The 19,985-nt window shown below is 42.2% G+C and overlaps 1 pseudogene; it reads right to left on the bottom strand.

Annotated features, from left to right (window-relative positions):
• The window catches only part of LOC137024486 (uncharacterized), an 86,420-nt pseudogene that overhangs the window by 4,740 nt on the left and 61,695 nt on the right, over positions 1-19,985 (bottom strand).

Consider the following 19,985-nt stretch of genomic DNA (forward strand, 5'->3'; position numbering starts at 1 on the left):
GACAGCACCTGAGTTAAATATATGAGTGTCACAGCAAAGGGTCTGAATACTTAGGACCATGTGATATTTAAGATTTTCTTTTTTAACAAATCTGCAAAAATGTCAACAATTCTGTGTTTTTTTTTTTGTCAATATGGGGTGCTGTGTGTACATTAATGAGGAAAAATGAACTTAAATGATTTTAGCAAATGGCTGCAATATAACAAAGAGTGATACATTTAAGGGGGTCTGAATACTTTCCGTACCCACTGTATATTAAGAAACTTATAATAGAGACATACATATACTTCACACACTTCTTTTCACACACACATAATTATATGTAGATTCTACTTTTCGTTTTATATGTTCTGTATTGATGTAATCAATACAGTGTGTTTTGTCTTATGTCCTGCTTCAATAATAAAAAAATAATAATAAAAAATAATCTGTCAAAACACACACACATTATTATTATGTAAAAATGATTAATAATGCTTAGTGTTTTGTTGTGACCTGCACAGGTGAGTCCAGCGTGATCTTTGTTGGAGCAGTCAGTGTGGTTCTTCAGGGAGAGAGGACAGTCCCACAGGTGAATCTCATTCCCTCTGCACTCGACTCTGTTCAGCCACACAACACCTTCACCAGCACCAAAGACTGAATTCCCATCAGCCCTCAGTGCTGCTCCACAACCCAGCTGTCTGCAGACCACCTGAGCATCGCTGATGTCCCACAGATCATCACAGACTGAGCCCCACACAGCATTATGAAACACCTCCAGCCTCCCAGAGCACCGGCCCTCCCCTCCACTCAGTCTGAGAGGAAGACGCTCTAAAATCACACACATCAACATCACTGACCAGATTCAGCTCACCTTTTACAGTAACACCTTTACAACACATTTTATAACTATTTAAATTTGTGATAATAATCAACTCAAAATTGACTTACTTGAACACTGTGTCTGGTGAGGAGAGGGTGAGGTAGAACATGTCAGATTACTCTGAGGAGACTCATGAGTTTGCTCCTCTGAGATTAAAGAGAAAAGAAAAAAATCATTAAAATAAATAAATATATATATTTTTACAAAACACAACAACTTCAAACAATCTTAAATAAGTTCAATATTATCTTACTTGAGCAGGAGATTTTGGCGACTTCATTATTACAGTCATTCAGTCCCCAGGGTGAAGATGGACACTGCCATAGAGTGGAATCATGACGTCGACATTTAAAATAATCAAGCCAATTATGAGACTTCAGTCCCTCTGAAATACTGGGTTCACTGCCAGATCTTCCACAGTTCAGCTCTTGACAGATCAGACTCGCTGTGTCTCTGTCCATCTGATTCCAGCACACATTACCCCAGGATCCATTGTAGAAAACCTCCACATTCCCTTCACAGCCCTCAGTTAACCTGATCTCTTTAAATTCTAGATGAAAAAGGATGAGAATCAACTTCAACTCTAATCCAACCTCAATTAATTTTAACCACTGAAAGCTAGATATAGGTGATTGAAATGTCTGGAAAAAATATTTTGGATTTTGAAATAAGTTTTTCACACTACTGTACTGTTTACCTGAGCACACGACTCCTACATCCTCCTTGTGTTGACAGTCATGTTTTCCCCAGCCTGGAGAAGAGCAGCTCCACATGGACGTCTCATTCCCCTCACACTCCACCTCATCCAGCCATATGGGTCCAGAACCAGGACCAAACCAGGCTGGTACCTGCTGGTTACTGAGGGCCACTCCACACTGCAGCTGTCTGCACACCACATGGGCATCTTTAATATCCCAGGAGTCATCACACACTGTCCCCCATGAGCCGCTGTGAAAAACCTCCAGCCTCCCTGCACAGTCTCCCCCAGAACCCACCAGCCTGATGGACCCGCGACCTGATATTCAGAGAAAGAGAAACACATTAGTGATCACTAACAACTGAAGAATCTGCCCAGATGTTGCTCTTCTCACCAAGGCAGGTAATTGACAGCTGTTGTGTGGAGCTGCAGTTGAGAGTTTGTGGAGAGCTGCAGTTCCCCAGATGAGCTTCACTCCCAGAGCACTGGAAGCCCGTCACACACTCATGACTGTGTTCAGGACTGGATGAAGAGGAGCCGGAGAAGTTCAGCACAGAGCCACAGCCCAGCTGTCTGCAGACCACAGAGGATTCAGTGAGACTCCAGGAGTCCAGCAGAACTCTCCTCCAGACCTGATGGATGGAAACTTCCACCTCCCCCTCACACTGTCTCTCTCCAGACAACCGCACCAGACCATCATGAACAGCCAGAGAGGAACCTTAAGAGAAGATCTTATGTTTTACTAAAATATTGCAAGTTTGAGAATATATTTTACATAAATAGTAATTTTACTGTACATTTTAAATAAATGGCTTGAATATTTTCTTTTAGTTTGAAATGAATATGAAATTGCACATGTAGTGTATTTGTATTTTTTGTATTTATAAATGATTTATAATAAAATATTTATAAATATAAATTTATAAATTGTATTCATACTTTTGTATTTATCTTTCAGCTGCTCACAGTAATAAGGACTCACCAGAGCAGATGACTCCAACATCTCGTCTATGAGAACATTCAGCTCGACTCCATGAAGAGATGGAACATTCTGAGAGTTTTGTTTCATTCCCGTCACAATCAAACACATCAGCCCAGATTTCACCACTTCCCTCTCCAAACCAGTCTGATCCCACAACAGACACAGCAATCCCACAATTCAGCTGTCTACAGAGGACACTGGCAGCTCTCATATCCCAGCATGCATCACATACTGTGCCCCACTTAGTGAGGAACTGAAGCTCCACTCTTCCAGAACAGATGTCAGGACCATTGACCAGTTTGCCCTTCGTGTGACCTGAATAAAGGACATAGAATAGTGTATTAAAATATTGTATATTGCAACTGACAGAGAAATTATACTTTAACAAATACAAATGAAGAGAGACACTTAATGTCAATAATTTACCAGAACAGATCAGACCCACATTATTGTCGCTGCTGCAGTTGTGTTTGTGTGATGTCAATGTTGGGCAGAGTTGAATCTGAGACTCGTTTCCTCTGCACTGAATCTCTTGTGTCCACATCTGAGCATCTCCTTTTCCAAAAGCATCTTCTCCCAGCACCTGTACAGGAGCCCCACAGTCCAGCTCTCTACACACAACCTCTGCATCCTGCTGGTCAAAGGCAGCAGCACACACTGTACCCCAGGTCTTCCCATGAATCACTTCTAATCTCCCAGAACACAGGTGAGGCCCATCACTAAGTCTGGAATGTTTATGATCTGTTTAAATAAATAAAAAATAAAAATAGATTTATTCAGAGTCTCAGTTTTAAGAGTATGTTTAAAACTAACAACATTTAGATTTAACTAAATAACATGTTTATTTACAAATTAGTAGGAAAATGAAAAAAAAAAAAAAAAAAAAAAAATCACATCTGGTTAGATTTTCACCCAATAATGTATTGCAAAATACATCCAATTACCAAAATAAAAAGAATGGAATTCACTAAGAATCGACTGCACACATTTTTTTGTGCATTTTAGCCAATAAGCACAATGACACAAAAACATGCACAAAATTGGTGCTGAAAGCAACTTGCACAACACAGTTTGGTTCTAATAAGAATACTATAAGAATGACAGTGTGACAAACGATGATACATTTACTCATAACTCCGTTTACACTAAACACTGTAAGTCATTCTTTGTCAATTATAACCTTGGTAACTCCATGTACTTAGCTTTATAAGTCTTAGTTGTGGCAAATAAAGCATATGTCATACGCAATAAATGCTTTACATTGTTGGCAAATGTTTCAACTATGTAACAAGATATTTTTCAACACTGGAAGTTTTCAAAACAACTACACGTGTAATGGCGGGGACGTTCATCAAAACAAGATAGAAAACAGCTTATTGCTTCTAAATTAGGATGTTTTTTTAATGTAAAAATCTTGGTAACAGCGTAAGTGGACCTCAGAGAACATTACAAAATAAAATAAAAAAATGCAGATCATGACCCCTTAAACACAAATATCCCTTTTTAAATATAAAGATTCATTAACTGTATTCTTTGATAATAGTGTGATTTAAACTGGGCAAACAGCACAGAGTTTTGTGAAAAGCCATCAGTAATGAGACTTATTTAGACAGAAAGGAGGCATGGTTGCAAAAAAAGAACGACTCAAGTCAAAACATTGTGCCATTTTGCTGCTGAATGTACCTGTTTAATAAGTTTGTGAATTGTAAGTGAAAAAAATGCAGCATTTTGCACTGATAGCACAAGCAAATGTGAATTTGAAAACTGTTAAGTGAATTCACCCCAAATTGTTTTGAAGATCAATCTCATTCACCTGAGCAGATGACTCCAGCATCTTGAATATGACCACATGAACGTCTTGATGATCCACAGTTCTTTATTGTTGTCTCTGATCCAGTACACCTTTCAAAAGTCCAGACTGGTCCTGATCCTGGTCCAAAATGAGCATCACGCAAAGCATCTACAGGCTCTCCACAGTCCAGCTCTCTACACACCACTGCAGCTTCAGTCATATTCCAACCAGCATCACACACTGTTCCCCACTGACCTCTATGATGAACCTCCACTCTACCAGCACAGCGACTGTGACCACCAATCAACCTCACATTCACATGATCATTCACATGATCTATATATTAAACAGAGTATGACAGATGAACAAAAATTGAAGAACCAAGAGAAAGCAAAATTGAGCATTGACAATGAGGAAAAAATACTATATTTAAAATGATTTTGATCAATTAATGGAAATCTTGTCCAACCTGCACACATGAGCCCAACATATGAACAGGTGTTTTCATGTGATGGTGATGTTGGACAGAGGTGAATCTGAGACTCATTTCCTCTGCACTGAATCTCTTGTGTCCACATCTGAGTGTCTCCTTTTCCAAAAGCATCTTCTCCCAGCACCTGTACAGGAGCCCCACAGTCCAGCTCTCTACACACAACCTCTGCATCCTGCTGGTCAAAGGCAGCAGCACACACTGAAACCCACGTCTGATCATCAAGTATCTCTAACCTCCCAGAGCAGCGAGAACCTCCAACCAGCCTGACTCCTGGAGAAGAGACAGACATAAAAACATGAGACACTTATTTTATAGGTGGAATTAAAAAAAAAAAAAAAAAAAAGTTTCAGGCTTTAAAAATGTGATGTTTTGTGTTAATTATCTCTGGATTGATTAATGACAGTTTTAAACAGTTTACAATTAACTTTCTCTGCTTCTCTCATTCATGAGCCTAATGTAGTAAAGAGTAATGCTTTTATCCTGGTCAGACAATTGCTGTAACAATCAGAAAAATACATGTCTGTTTTTTTTGTTAGTTTGTGAAACCTGATGCATTAATGTAAACAAATGTAACCATTGTTAAGTGTTACAAAACATCAAATATATGTTTTGCATGTCATTTGACCACAAGATTATTTCTCACATAAAAAAAATATATATATATATATATATATATATATATATATATATATATATATATATATATATATACTGGTACATTATCTGACAATATAAATCTTGTTGTCGGTCCACCATTAAGCACTATTTATTAAAAGCTAAAAGTAAAAGTTTTAAAATATGAAAGTCAATACAGCTTTTTTTCCCTTTACTTTTTCTTCTAATTATGAATGAGAGGTTGCTTTAAGGCAGGTGGCTCATCAGTGAGGTTAGGTCTGAAGCAGTTTAAGAAACAAAGACACAGTGAAGGACAGATGAGAGAAAAACAACTAATTTTATTATTGTTAGTACCTGCACACATAAGTCCAACAATACGGTCATGTGAACAGTTATTTTTATTTGATGGTGATGTTGGACAGAGGTGAATCTGAGACTCATTTCCTCTGCACTGAATCTCTTGTGTCCACATCTGAGAGTCTCCTTTTCCAAAAGCATCTTCTCCCAGCACCTGTACAGGAGCCCCACAGTCCAGCTCTCTACACACAACCTCTGCATCCTGCTGGTCAAAGGCAGCAGCACACACTGAAACCCACGTCTGATCATCAAGTATCTCTAACCTCCCAGAGCAGCGAGAACCTCCAACCAGCCTCACTCCTATAAAAAAAAAAAAAAAAAAAAAAACACTGAGTATGAATGAACCTTACAGAACACAACATACACTACCTTACTTACCAAATTTACATTTTAAAGCTACCTGAGCAGATGACTCCTACATCTTTTATATGATCACAGTAGTTAGAAAACCCTTCCAGTGACCCACAGTTCTTCAGTGTTGACTCTGATCCAGCACATATCACAGTACTCATCAAGATTGGTCCTGATCCTGGTCCAAAAGGAGCATCACCCAGAACATCTACAGGTTCTCCACAGTCCAGCTCTCTACACACCACTGCAGCATCAGCCAAATCCCAGAGATCTCCACACACTGTTCCCCACTGACCTCTATGATGAACCTCCACTCTACCAGCACAGCGACTGGTACCATTAACCAACCTCACATTCACACGGTCTGTTTATTGAACAGAGAAAATGAGACATGAAGAGACAATGAAACAAAAAAGGTAAAAAAGATACAAAAATCACATGAAGAAGATAAAAATAGGACTCCTGGTAAGCAAAACAGGCTGTGAAAAAATATATTTGTTGCTTTCTGTCTTGATTTTCCCCTCAATTGCAGGTTAGATCTTTGCTAATATTTAGAAAGTAAATCTTTAGAAAAAAATAATGTGAAATTAAATACATTAAATTGTTAGAAGTAATAGGCACAAAACATACCTGCTACAATTATTTGCACCATTATTAGGAGTAAAACTCCAGCTAAATGATATACTCCTATTCATATTGTACATTTCAACCTAAGTGATTAGTGAAATTGAAGTGGTACATGACTTCCTCTTTCACTGGACTATAAATTAGAGGTGAAACATAAGACAGTATCCAATATTCACCAATCACAATGGGAAGATCTGAGAATACAGTAATGATGTGTAAAAAAATATAGCTGAGCTGCACAAATCAGGAAGTGGCCTTCATAAAAATGGTTTAGAATTCCCATTTCTATTATGATGGCAAAAAATAAGAAGTTTAGAACAACTGGAGAAGATAAGAATCACAGTATGAGGATAGTTTGTGTGGCCAAAAAATCTTCAAAGATCATAGTTGGAGAAATGCTGTGTTACAGGTATTGGGGTCAATAAGTCTCTAGAACTATGATCAGATGTGACATGCCCACATTTGACGGATTACCATAAAAGCCTTGGATGTCATCAAACATAAGTGCCTATATAGTTTGCCAGACATCACTGGAGATTTCGGTGGGACTGGATCTTGTCAGAAGAGTGCAAAATAGAGCTTTTTAGAGTCAAACAAATGAGGTGTGCAGGCTCAGTTCTACAGGGGTGATAGAGGGTGATACACATTCATATGAGTAGGACAGAATGTTCAAACATAATAAAATTGTTTACTCACAACAAATGGGAGATTTTGCTATAGCCACTCCACTGTGGGAGGAGCTGAAGAAAAGAGTCAATTGGCCACGTACACACTGTAAGTTTCAGGAGTGACAACCGCATTTAAATGAGGGAGTGAATCCCCTAAATTATCATTACATATGTGTATGGAACACGACTCACTCTCGAAAATGTCATGATTGACAGCTTGGAGACCATATAGCAATGTTCTGGCATCTCTCGTGTTTGGTATCCGTTATTGTGACCAAATTAATACAAAAGTGACAAAACACTTGTTATTTTCAGCAATTTAAAGGGTTTGTTCACCCAAAAATGAAAATTCTGTCATTTATTGCTTACCTTCATGCCTTTCCACACCCGTAAGACCTTTGTTAATCTTCGGAACAGAAATTAAGATATTTTAGTTGAAATCCGATGGCTCCATGAGGCCTGCATAGGGAGCAATGACATTTCCTCTCTCAAGATCCATAAAGGTACTAAAAACACATTTAAATCATTTCATGTGAGTACAGTGGTTCAATATTAATATTATAAAGCAACGAGAATATTTTTGGTGTGCCAAAAAAAAAGCAAAATAACGAATTATAAAGTGATGGCCAATTACAAAACAATCCTTCAGGAAGCATCGGAGCACAGTGAATCAATCTAATCTGGTGTTCGAGCGCCAAAGTCACGTGATTTCAGCCATTGGCAGTTTGACACGCGATCCGAATCGTGATTCGATACACTGATTCATTATGCTCCGATGATTCCTGAAGCAGTGTTTTGAAATCGGCCATCACTAAATAAGTCGTTATTTTGGTTTTTTTTGGCGCACCAAAAATATTCTCTTCGCTTTATAATATTAATACTGAACCAATGTACTCACATGAACTGATTTAGATGTGTTTTTAGTACCTTTATGGATCTTGAGAATGGAAAAGTCATTGCTCCCTATGAAGGCCTCACGGAGCCATCGGATTTCAACAAAAATATCTTCATTTGTATTCCGAAGATTAAGGTCTTACGGGTGTGGAACGACATGAGGGTAAGAAATAAATGACAGAATTTTCATTTTTGGGTGAACTAACCCTTTAACTAAACACACTAACACAGTCGACGGAGGCGTAGTGTTTTGTTTATGCTTGTAGGCTATAGCCAATTTCACATAGCGCGCGGCACTGTGTTGCCATGGTCACTCATTATAAGCGTTTTGGGCTTGTTGTTTAAGCTCGTTTATTAAAGCTCTAGTTATTAAAGTGAGCAGACATGAATCGTGATATTTCAGCATAAAGCATTTGGATTTACTTCGGTTTATTATGGGCTTATTCTTGTTCACTGATTTTTCTAGCAAGATCTGGCAACACGAATGAGTCTGTAAAATAAATAAATAAATAAATAAAGGCTTGTGCTTTCCCTGTGATTCGCCGTGCATACACGAGAGACACGTTACACCGGTGCACGTAAACGTCATTAACAGCTAGTTGTTCAGTTTGGTTCGGTACACACTGCATAGAATTTCTGTAAATGCAGTTGTCACTACCTGTATTTTTTGGTAGTTAATTTGATTGTAGAATGCGGTTGTCACTCACATATTTTATTGAACTGTTTGTGTACAGAGCTGCAGTGTGTGACAAAAATTGTGCCACACATATGCTTGAAAAAAAAAAAAAAAAATGCTTTAAAAATGTTTGTCTTTCAAATACTTTAATTTAAGCTTACACATGTCAAAAGGTCAATTTATTGTAAAATTGTAAAATTGAAAGACCAAGAGGAAAGAGGAAAGTCATTTTTCACAGCCTATTTTGAAATATTACATTAGGTTTCAATCCTGAGATTTTAATGTGAAGTGGAAATTAGTTCTAACCTGCACACACCAGCCCAACACTATCTTCATGTGAACAGTTGTGAATATATGATGGTGATGTTGGACAGAGGTGAATCTGAGATTCATTTCCTCTGCACTGAATCTCTTGTGTCCACATCTGAGCGTTTCCTTTTCCAAAAGCATCTTCTCCCAGCACCTGTACAGGAGCCCCACAGTCCAGCTCTCTACACACAACCTCTGCATCCTGCTGGTTAAAGGCAGCAGCACACACTGAAACCCACGTCTGATCATCAAGTATCTCTAACCTCCCGGAGCAGCTGGAGTTTCCAATAAGCCTGACACCTGAGGCAGTGAGAGACAAGAAAAAACTAATTTGTCACCTTTTTTTTAATCCATTTTGATTGTTATTTAACTTAGTATTTTTGTCACTATTGGTCTATAACATAACATGACATGACCCTTTAATGTAAAAAGGAATCATGGTCAAATATATCACTCTAATGTAAACCAAAACTCATATGGCTTTGTTTATCTCTTTCAGGGAACACAAAAGAGTGATTTTTAGAAGAATATTCTGAACACAGTCATATAGGTCTGGAATGATGAGTAAATGACAGATTTTTTGTGTGTGAACTTTCCCTTTGAGGCAGTTGGATCAATGATAGGGTTTGGATCAGCTCACCTGAGCAGATGACTCCAGCATCTTTACTATGATCACAGGGGCTTTCACCCCATCCTGTTGACCTACAGTTCTTCAGTGTTGACTCTGATCCAATACATATCTTGCGATTTGTCCAGACTTGTCCTGATCCTGGCCCAAAGTGAGCATCACCCAGAGCATCTACAGGTTCTCCACAGTCCAGCTCTCTACACACCACTGCAGCATCAGCCAAATCCCAGCCAATACCACACACTGTTCCCCACTGACCTCTATGAAGAACCTCCACTCTACCAGCACAGCGACTGGGACCATTAACCAACCTCACTCTCATGTTGTCTATATAATGAGTAGATAGGTATTAAAAACATATGGGCAAAGGAAAAGAATTAGGGGAGAAAAAAACTACTGTGAAACAAATATTTAGAGAACATTAAATTTGATTTCAGTTTATAAAGAAAAAAGTTCTAACCTGCACATATCAGTCCAATATCATTGTCATTTGAACAGTTGTTTTCATGTGATGGTGATGTTGGACAGAGGTGAATCTGAGACTCATTTCCTCTGCACTGAATCTCTTGTGTCCACATCTGAGCGTCTCCTTTGCCAAAAACATCTTCTCCCAGCACCTGTACAGGAGCCCCACAGTCCAGCTCTCTACACACAACCTCTGCATCCTGCTGGTCAAAGGCATCAGCACACACTGAAACCCATGAATGATCATCAAGTATCTCTAACCTCCCAGAGCATCTGGAGTTTCCAATAAGCCTGACACCTGAAAGAACACAGATCATTTAAAGGATTAGTCCACTTTAAAATAAACTTTTCCTGATAATTTACTCACCCCTATGTCATCCAAGATGTTCATGTCTTTCTTTTGTCAGTCAAAAAGAAATTAAAGTTTTTGATGAAAAGATTCCAGGTTTTTTTTCTCCTTATAATGGACTTCAAAGGCCTCCAGACGGTTGAAGGTCAAAATTAGGCTACAGTTTCTGTGCAGTTTCAAAAGGCATTATCAGACGAGGAATAAGGGTCTTATCTAGCGAAACATATATATATATATATATGAGATTGTAGCTGAGAAGAGGTAACCGCCAGCTTATCGACGTGTTGAGTAGTATGTGCATTTTTCAGATACAATTTACTTGGCGCTTCTTCGAGCAACATGTTTCGTTCCTGAATGAACGTTTCTGAATGCCCCTGGACCGCACTAGAAAAATTCAAAAAGGCTACTTTGGTAAAATTATTGGGCCGGTTGTGAAAGATTGTGAGTAGTGAAGAGTTAATTAACAGAATGAGTAGGCTACTGATGTAAGAGATCATTACTGATGTGGCCTAGAGATGTGCTTTTAGATGTTTCTTTGAAGGCCTACAGTAAAGGGACTCAGCAGGCAGAGTTAAGAGAATTATTCTGTGGCGAGGGGGGCGTGGTTCAGCGAGGTCTGCAACTGGAGAGAGTGTCGGGAGACGCGTGGTAAGCGAGCGGGTTAAATGTAAATTACAAACACCTGTTTCTCATTCCAGTAATTGGCGCGGAGACAGGATAAAACGCCAGGAGAAGCAGGAGTGTGTGAGAGAGAGAGGGACTGCTGGCTGAGACACTGAGCACGACAACACTGGAGAGAAGCCCTATCGTGGATTGTTTATACCGTTCTGGAGTGAAGCCCTGTTGTGGATTGTTTATACCGTTCTGGAGTGAAGCCCTGTTGTGGATTGTTTATTTTCGTTGTTGTGCGGTGCGCAGACTTTTTGTTGGACATTTTTCATTTTACTAAATAAAGCTCAGTCAGCAGTCAAAAGCCGACCCTTGTCCTCTTCCTTCCCCACGAACTTTGAACTTTACTACACTGGTGCCGAAACCCGGGAAGGAAGAAGGGAGCCGCCGCCATGCAAACGCCCTCCGCCGTGCCGTTTGCGGACATCATTACATCCCTCGCGGTCTTACACCAAGACCAACATCAAGCCCTGCTGGACCTCCGCTCGGATCAGGAACGGCGTTTCCAAGCCATCCTTCAGGTCCAGCAGGAAGACCGCGAGAGGTTCCGGAGCTGGATCGACCGGGAGGTTCGTACGGAGACCACCGGACAGCTGGCTGCGCCCACCCATCTCCCCCTCAACAAAATGGGCCCGCTGGATGACCCGGAGGCCTTCCTGGACCTTTTCGAGAAGTCCGCGGAGGTTTCAGGTTGGCCCCGGGATCAGTGGCCCATGCGACTCATCCCCCTGCTCTCGGGTGAGTCGCAGGTGGCAGCGCAGCAGCTGCCTGTACAGAACCTCCTGGTCTTCGACGACCTGAAGAGGGCCATACTTCAGCGGGTCGGCCGGACACCAGAACAGCATCGCCAACGGTTCCGCTCACTGGAGTTAGGCGAGTCCGGTCGGCCCTTCGTGATGGCCCAACAGCTCCGGGACTCCTGCCGCAAATGGCTCCTGGCCGAGGGAGGCGACGTGGAGCAAGTCATCGATCTGGTGGTACTGGAGCAGTTCATAACTCGGCTGCCCAAAAGAACAGCCGAGTGGGTCCAGTGCCACCGTCCCACGTCGCTGGACTCGGCCATCCACCTCGCGGAGGACCACATGGTGGCGTGCCCAGGGGTTGGCGAGCCCCTTCCATCTGCCTCTCTCTCTCCTTCTCTTCCATCCTCCTCTCTCTCTAAGCCTGTCCCTCTCCCCAGGTCTCGTCCGCCCGGCCCTCCTCGTGTCCCGCCCCGGGGGCGGGGCGGGACTGAACAGGGATTCTTTTCTGGACCTCGGGTCCCGCCCAGGGGGGCGGGACCATCTGCGGCCGGGCTGGACCCCACTCCTGCTTCTCCCCTCTCTCCGCGCCAACCCTTTAACCCTCTCCCTGCCACGAGAGCGGCGGGCAGGTCTGGGCCGGCCTGTTGGCGTTGCGGGGACCCGGAGCATTTCGTGGACAGGTGTCCGATTATGGAGGTTGGGACGTTGATCCGGGTCCCGGACGTTCCACAGGCCGCCCCTGGTCAAGCTGGCGGGTACCAAATTCCTGTGAGTATCAAGGGGGGTACCTATCAGGCTTTGGTGGACTCAGGATGTAACCAAACCTCGGTGCATCAAAGCCTGATTTCATCCGGGGCATTGGATACAAGCCGCATGGTTAGGGTTCGGTGTGTGCACGGGGATGTGGTGAACTATCCTATAGTGCCAGTCATTATCCAATTTAGGGGACAAAAGCTAGGTATAGGATAGGTTGTATCGAGTGACCCAAGACACTCAGACAAAGGAGGATACAACTCAGTTATTAGTTCCAAAGAGCCGCAGGGAAATGCTTTTCCACGCGGCTCATTCTAATCCAATGGCTGGTCACTTAGGACAAACGGCAACACTAAATCGCCTCATGACCCGATTCTTTTGGCCGGGCATTCACGAGAACGTGCGCAGGTGGTGTGCGTCTTGTCGTGAATGTCAGTTGGTGAATCCACCGGCCGCTCCAAAAGCGCCTTTGCGCCCCCTCCCATTAATGCAGGTCCCCTTCGAAAGAATTGGTATGGACCTCATCGGGCCATTAGAGCGATCAGCAAGGGGGCATCGCTTTGCATTAGTCATTGTGGATTATGCAACGAGATACCCTGAAGCAGTGGCTCTCCGCAATATTTCCGCTAAGAGTGTTGCGGACGCACTGTTTAGTTTAATCTCCCGAGTGGGGATTCCGAAAGAAATCCTCACTGATCAGGGCACGGCGTTTATGTCACGGGCGTTACGCGAACTTTACGAATTGTTGGGCGTTAAATCGATTCGTACCAGCGTCTTTCACCCACAAACGGACGGGCTGGTCGAACGTTTTAACCGCACGCTTAAATCCATGGTTCGGGCAGAATTAGGGGCAATGCTTGAAATGGGAGTAATAGAAGAGTCCAGCAGTAACTGGGCGAGCCCGATAGTTTTGGTTCCCAAAACGGACGGCTCAGTTCGGTTCTGTGTGGACTATCGCAAGGTGAATGCAGTGTCGAAATTCGACGCGTATCCAATGCCACGGGTGGACGAACGGCTTGACCGGCTCGGTACGGCTCGATTTTATTCGACACTGGACTTAACAAAGGGATATTGGCAGATCCCCTTGTCGCCATTATCCAAAGAAAAGACAGCTTTCACGACGCCGTTTGGATTGCACCAATTTGTTACACTTCCGTTCGGGCTGTTCGGGGCACCGGCTACCTTTCAGCGGCTCATGGATAAAATTTTGCGGCCCCATGGTGCATATGCTGCTGCCTATCTGGATGATATTATTATCTTCAGTAATGACTGGCAGCGGCATATGCAGCATTTGAGGGCCGTCCTGAGATCGCTGAGGGGAGCTGGGCTCACGGCCAACCCGAAGAAGTGTGCAATTGGGCGCGTGGAAGTAAGGTATCTGGGCTTCCACTTGGGGCATGGACAGGTGCGTCCCCAAATTGATAAGACCGCAGCAATTGCGACTTGTCCGCGCCCCAAGACCAAAAAGGAGGTTAGACAGTTCCTCGGGCTGGCGGGATATTATAGAAGGTTTGTACCTAATTATTCGGCCCTCACCAGCTCGTTGACTGATCTAACTAAAAAGGATGCACCAGATACGGTCCAGTGGACGGAGCTGTGCCAGCAGGCCTTTACCCAAGTGAAGGCTGCTCTATGTGGCGGGCCACTGCTTCATTCTCCTGATTTTTCTCTCCCCTTTTTGTTGCAGACTGACGCGTCGGACAGGGGGCTGGGTGCTGTCCTGTCCCAGGAGATAGAGGGGGAGGAACGGCCGGTGCTGTACATTAGCCGTAAGCTCTCCAAGAGAGAAGCTAAGTACAGCACCGTAGAAAAAGAATGTCTTGCCATTAGGTGGGCCGTCCTCACCCTCCGTTATTATCTCCTGGGACGGGAATTCACCCTCTGTTCGGACCACGCTCCCCTGCAGTGGCTCCACCGCATGAAGGATACCAACGCGCGGATCACCCGTTGGTATCTAGCTTTACAGCCTTTTAAGTTCAAGGTGGTCCACAGGCCGGGTGTTCAGATGGCTGTGGCCGATTTCCTCTCCGGAAAGGGGGGGGGGGGGGGGGGGGGCTGCAGGCCGGATGGCTCCCCGGCCTGAGTCGGGCGGTGGGGGTATGTGGCGAGGGGGGCGTGGTTCAGCGAGGTCTGCAACTGGAGAGAGTGTCGGGAGACGCGTGGTAAGCGAGCGGGTTAAATGTAAATTACAAACACCTGTTTCTCATTCCAGTAATTGGCGCGGAGACAGGATAAAACGCCAGGAGAAGCAGGAGTGTGTGAGAGAGAGAGGGACTGCTGGCTGAGACACTGAGCACGACAACACTGGAGAGAAGCCCTATCGTGGATTGTTTATACCGTTCTGGAGTGAAGCCCTGTTGTGGATTGTTTATTTTCGTTGTTGTGCGGTGCGCAGACTTTTTGTTGGACATTTTTCATTTTACTAAATAAAGCTCAGTCAGCAGTCAAAAGCCGACCCTTGTCCTCTTCCTTCCCCACGAACTTTGAACTTTACTACATATTCCATCATTGAGAAACAGTGAAAGTTTAAAGATTTTGTACATGTATGAATTAAAATTTTGTGAAATGTGAACAATGTTCAGTGATGTAATAATGAACTCAGATTTGGAGCACCTTACCTGAGCAGATGACTCCAGCATCTTTACTGTGATCACACATATGTTTACCCCATCCTAATGACCCACAGTTCTTCAGTGTAGACTCTGATCCAGCACACATGACATTACTCATCCAGATTGGTCCTGATCCTGGTCCAAAACGAGCATCACCCAGAGCATCTACAGGTTCTCCACAGTCCAGCTCTCTACACACCACTGCAGCATCAGCCAAATCCCAGTCATCACCACACACTGTTCCCCACTGACCTCTATGATGAACCTCCACTCTACCAGCACAGCGACTGGGACCACCAACCAACCTCACATTCACATGGTCTATATATTGAACAGAGAGAATGGGACATGAAGAAACACTGAGAAAATGAGAGAAAGAAAGAGATTGACAAAATAATTCACACTTTTTGCAACAGGTGCACACTGAACGAGAGAGAGAGAGAAATGGGAACAATAAGAGGGGGTGGGGGATAACTTCAGAAAGATGTCACCATTATTATTTTATATTTACAAGGAGAGAAATAGTGGATTACTCAGTAAATATTAATCTATGGTATTTAATATTTTGACTTTTATCACCATTTATGTTTGTCATACTTCAGAACAAAATGTGAACAAGATCAAACATTTTAATCAAGGATGTTACAGAAATTTGTTTGATTTGACACAGAATGACCCAGAAGGGAAAGAGATTCGAAAAAAGAACAGTAATACAGAGGAAAAAAGTGAGAAAACTTAAAAAAAAAAAAAACAACCCCTCAAATAAACTTTTTAATAAATATAAATATGTTACAGAAATTAGTTTGATTTGACACGGAATGACCCAAAAGGGACAGAGCTATTAGAAGAAAAAAAAAAACAGTAAAACAGGGAAAAAAGTTAGAAAACAATATCACAAAACTCAAACATTTTAATAAATGCACAAAATATGTGGCAGTTAGCCAAAATATATATATTTATATCTACCTGCAGTAATGATTTTGATCAGTAACATCAGCATCAAACATCTCCCCATCTTCTCCTACAGTTCTGTTTCATCGGCTCAGAACGCACAAGTTTCTCCTCTGCTCCCTCAAACACACTGAAGAAACTGGGCGCTGTCATCCCCTAAAGAGAGAGAGCAAGCCCCAAAACTTTCCAATCAGGTTCATCATTACCTTATTAGACACAACAGAGGAAACCACCAAAGAGCTTCAGTGACAAATCAGAGGAGGCATTTATGATTTTCTCCATATTTATCAAAAGCACGTCAGCAGAGAAAAAAAACTCCTCCTCCATGTCGAGACACTTCAGTGAGGATGCACACACACACACCTGCCAGAGGCAAAAAATAGTCACACAACACACTGGAGACATTAAAGATTTCAGAGAGAGGAAGCACCCAGGATATTTACAGCATCAAACACCTGCTGATACACTGATAACTGCTCAAATTACAGGAATAGAAATCTTTATAAATAACATAACATCATTGTGTGACAACTATAAGCTATTTTTTTTTTTTTTTTTTAATTTTTTTTTTTACTTAAATCCTTCATTAAATAATAAAGTTTATTGTTAGTAAAAAGCTAAATCACAAGTTTAAGTTGTAAATACAATGTTCACTATGGAATATATGTCATTCACTATAGCAAGTATACAGCAAATTAGCAGCCATGGGCATCTGTGTTAAAGGTGGCAATGCGTTACTCATCCACGAGATGGCAGCAAAACACTACTTATTCTAAAGACAGGCGGAAAAAGCCTATTTCTTACTGTAATGCGTTAGTCTTCCTGCTAGAGGGCAGTAAAACATTTAATCTTGAAACGAGATGATACAGTAAGGCCCGGTTTCACAGACAGGGTTTAGACAGGGACTTTGGCTGAGATTAAGCCAGGATTAGGCCAAAGTTCAATTAGGACATTTAAGTAGCTTTTATAAACATGCCTTAGAAAAAAAAAAACATTACTTGTGTGCATCTTGAGACAAAACAATGGCACTGAAATGCCTCGTTAGAATAATGAATTAGGTTGCTGTTAAATTTTTTTATAATCACTGTGTCCAGATATAGTGGGTACGGAAAGTATTCAGACCTGCTTAAATTTTTCACTCTTTGTTATATTGCAGCCATTTGCTAAAATCATTTAAGTTCATTTTTTTCCTCATTAATGTACACACAGCACCCCATATTGACAGAAAAACACAGAATTGTTGACATTTTTGCAGATTTATTAAAAAAGAAAAACTGAAATATCACATGGTCCTAAGTATTCAGACCCTTTGCTGTGACACTCATATATTTAACTCAGGTGCTGTCCATTTCTTCTGATCATCCTTGAGATGGTTCTACACCTTCATTTGAGTCCAGCTGTGTTTGATTATACTGACTGGACTTGATTAGGAAAGCCACACACCTGTCTATATAAGACCTTACAGCTCACAGTGCATGTCAGAGCAAATGAGAATCATGAGGTCAAAGGAACTGCCTGATGAGCTCAGAGACAGAATTGTGGCAATGCACAGATCTGGCCAAGGTTACAAAAAAATTTCTGCTGCACTTAAGGTTCCTAAGAGCACAGTGGCCTCCATAATCCTTAAATGGAAGACGTTTGGGACGACCAGAACCCTTCCTAGAGCTGGCCGTCCGGCCAAACTGAGCTATCGGGGGAGAAGAGCCTTGGTGAGAGAGGTAAAGAAGAACCCAAAGATCACTGTGGCTGAGCTCCAGAGATGCAGTCGGGAGATGGGAGAAGGTTGTAGAAAGTCAACCATCACTGCAGCTCTCCACCAGTCGGGGCTTTATGGCAGAGTGGCCAGACAAATTTATCCCTTTCTGATGAGGAGGAGATTGAAATTGGGCGCCTTGCCGATCCTGGAGTGTGATTGGCCACTGTTATCTGAAGTAGCCCCGGTGTTGCCCACCCTAGTGTGGAACTCATTTGCATAGCATAAAGTACAGTGTTAAAATAGTGTCTTTAACATTTTACCCATGTATTATTTCTTTACTAAACCTCTTTCAAATTATTAAAGGCATCGTAGGGAACAGATAGACACCAAACACGATATGAAATGGTTAAATCATTGTCCCTGCATTTGTTTATTTGTTAACAGGTCTGTCCCATGACCTGCTGTTTTAACAGTCAGTAACCATTAACATAAAATGTGCTTTGCATGAAGACGGAGTGGATGTGGCGCAGTTTAGATCAAATTAAGGCCTCCAAACATAGGTATGAATGGATTAAGATAGATCTCTGTGGCCTTTCTTTATTTCAGCCGCTGCTGCTCCATCCAGGGGGTCCTGAAGGAATTTTTATGGCAGTCCTTGCCTGAACCTTAGGAATGAGTTTGGTGGTTAGAGTCAATGTGTTGTCCAATGAGAAGTCCTCTCCTTGGTTTTGGTGGGTGCAGAAGGTCCCTCTTCCTGCTCTGGAAGAGGTGTCTGGTAGTTGTCTTAACATCTTATCTGATGTTGCTGAACATTTATGTTCATTCACCAAAGATCCAATCACAGTGTGGCACATCTTCTTACACACCAGCAGTTAGAGAGGGGCCCTGTCGTAAACTGGTCCCTGGAATGCCATCTTGACTGTTGTTCACAACACCACCAACGTTTACCATCCAACCTGACAGAACTGGAGAAGATCTGCAAGGAGGAATGGCAGAGGTTCCCCAAATCCAGGTGTGAAAAACTTGTTGCATCTTTCTCAAAAAGACTCATGGCTGTATTAGATCAAAAGGGTGCTTCTACTAAATACTGAGCAAAGGGTCTGAATACTTATGACCATGTGATATTTCAGTTTTTCTTTTTTAATAAATCTGCAAAAATGTCAACAATTCTGTGTTTTTCTATCAATATGGGGTGCTGTGTGTACATTAATGAGGAAAAAAAATGAACTTAAATGATTTTAGCAAATTGCTGCAATATAACAAAGAGTGAAAAATTTAAGGGGGTCTGAATACTTTCCGTACCCTCTGTAGCTGTGGATTAAGCAGAATAAGGTTAATTCAGCTGGTCATTATCGCAAAATAAACCCCCCAGAGGGTGATCAATGATGATGAAACAAGTGCAATCCACCTGCAAACCACCTGATGCAAAAGTGTGCAGATGTAGCGATGTGAATGTTTGAGAGACACACACACACCTGAGCATATGAGTAGCGCTGAACACCACGTCAAACTCAGAACTGTCCAGCTCTGCAGCTTTCTGAGCCATTACTGCTGCCTCTCCCAGACGAGACTCTTCCAACAAAAACTGACCTGACAGAGAAAGAGAGACAGAGGAGATCACAGGATGGAAAACAACTGAAACACAGCAGGCCAGAAGACCACAGGATGAACAGTTGAAAATCAGATATGTAGAACAAGCAGCAAAAAACACAGAGACACTAAAGCAAAGAGAGTGAGAGTGGAGGATGAAGGAGGACATGAGGCACAATAAACCTCTGCTGCTTCACTGTGGGATG

The sequence above is a fragment of the Chanodichthys erythropterus genome, chromosome 8 (assembly GCF_024489055.1).
Source record: "Chanodichthys erythropterus isolate Z2021 chromosome 8, ASM2448905v1, whole genome shotgun sequence".
NCBI lineage: Eukaryota > Metazoa > Chordata > Actinopteri > Cypriniformes > Xenocyprididae > Chanodichthys > Chanodichthys erythropterus.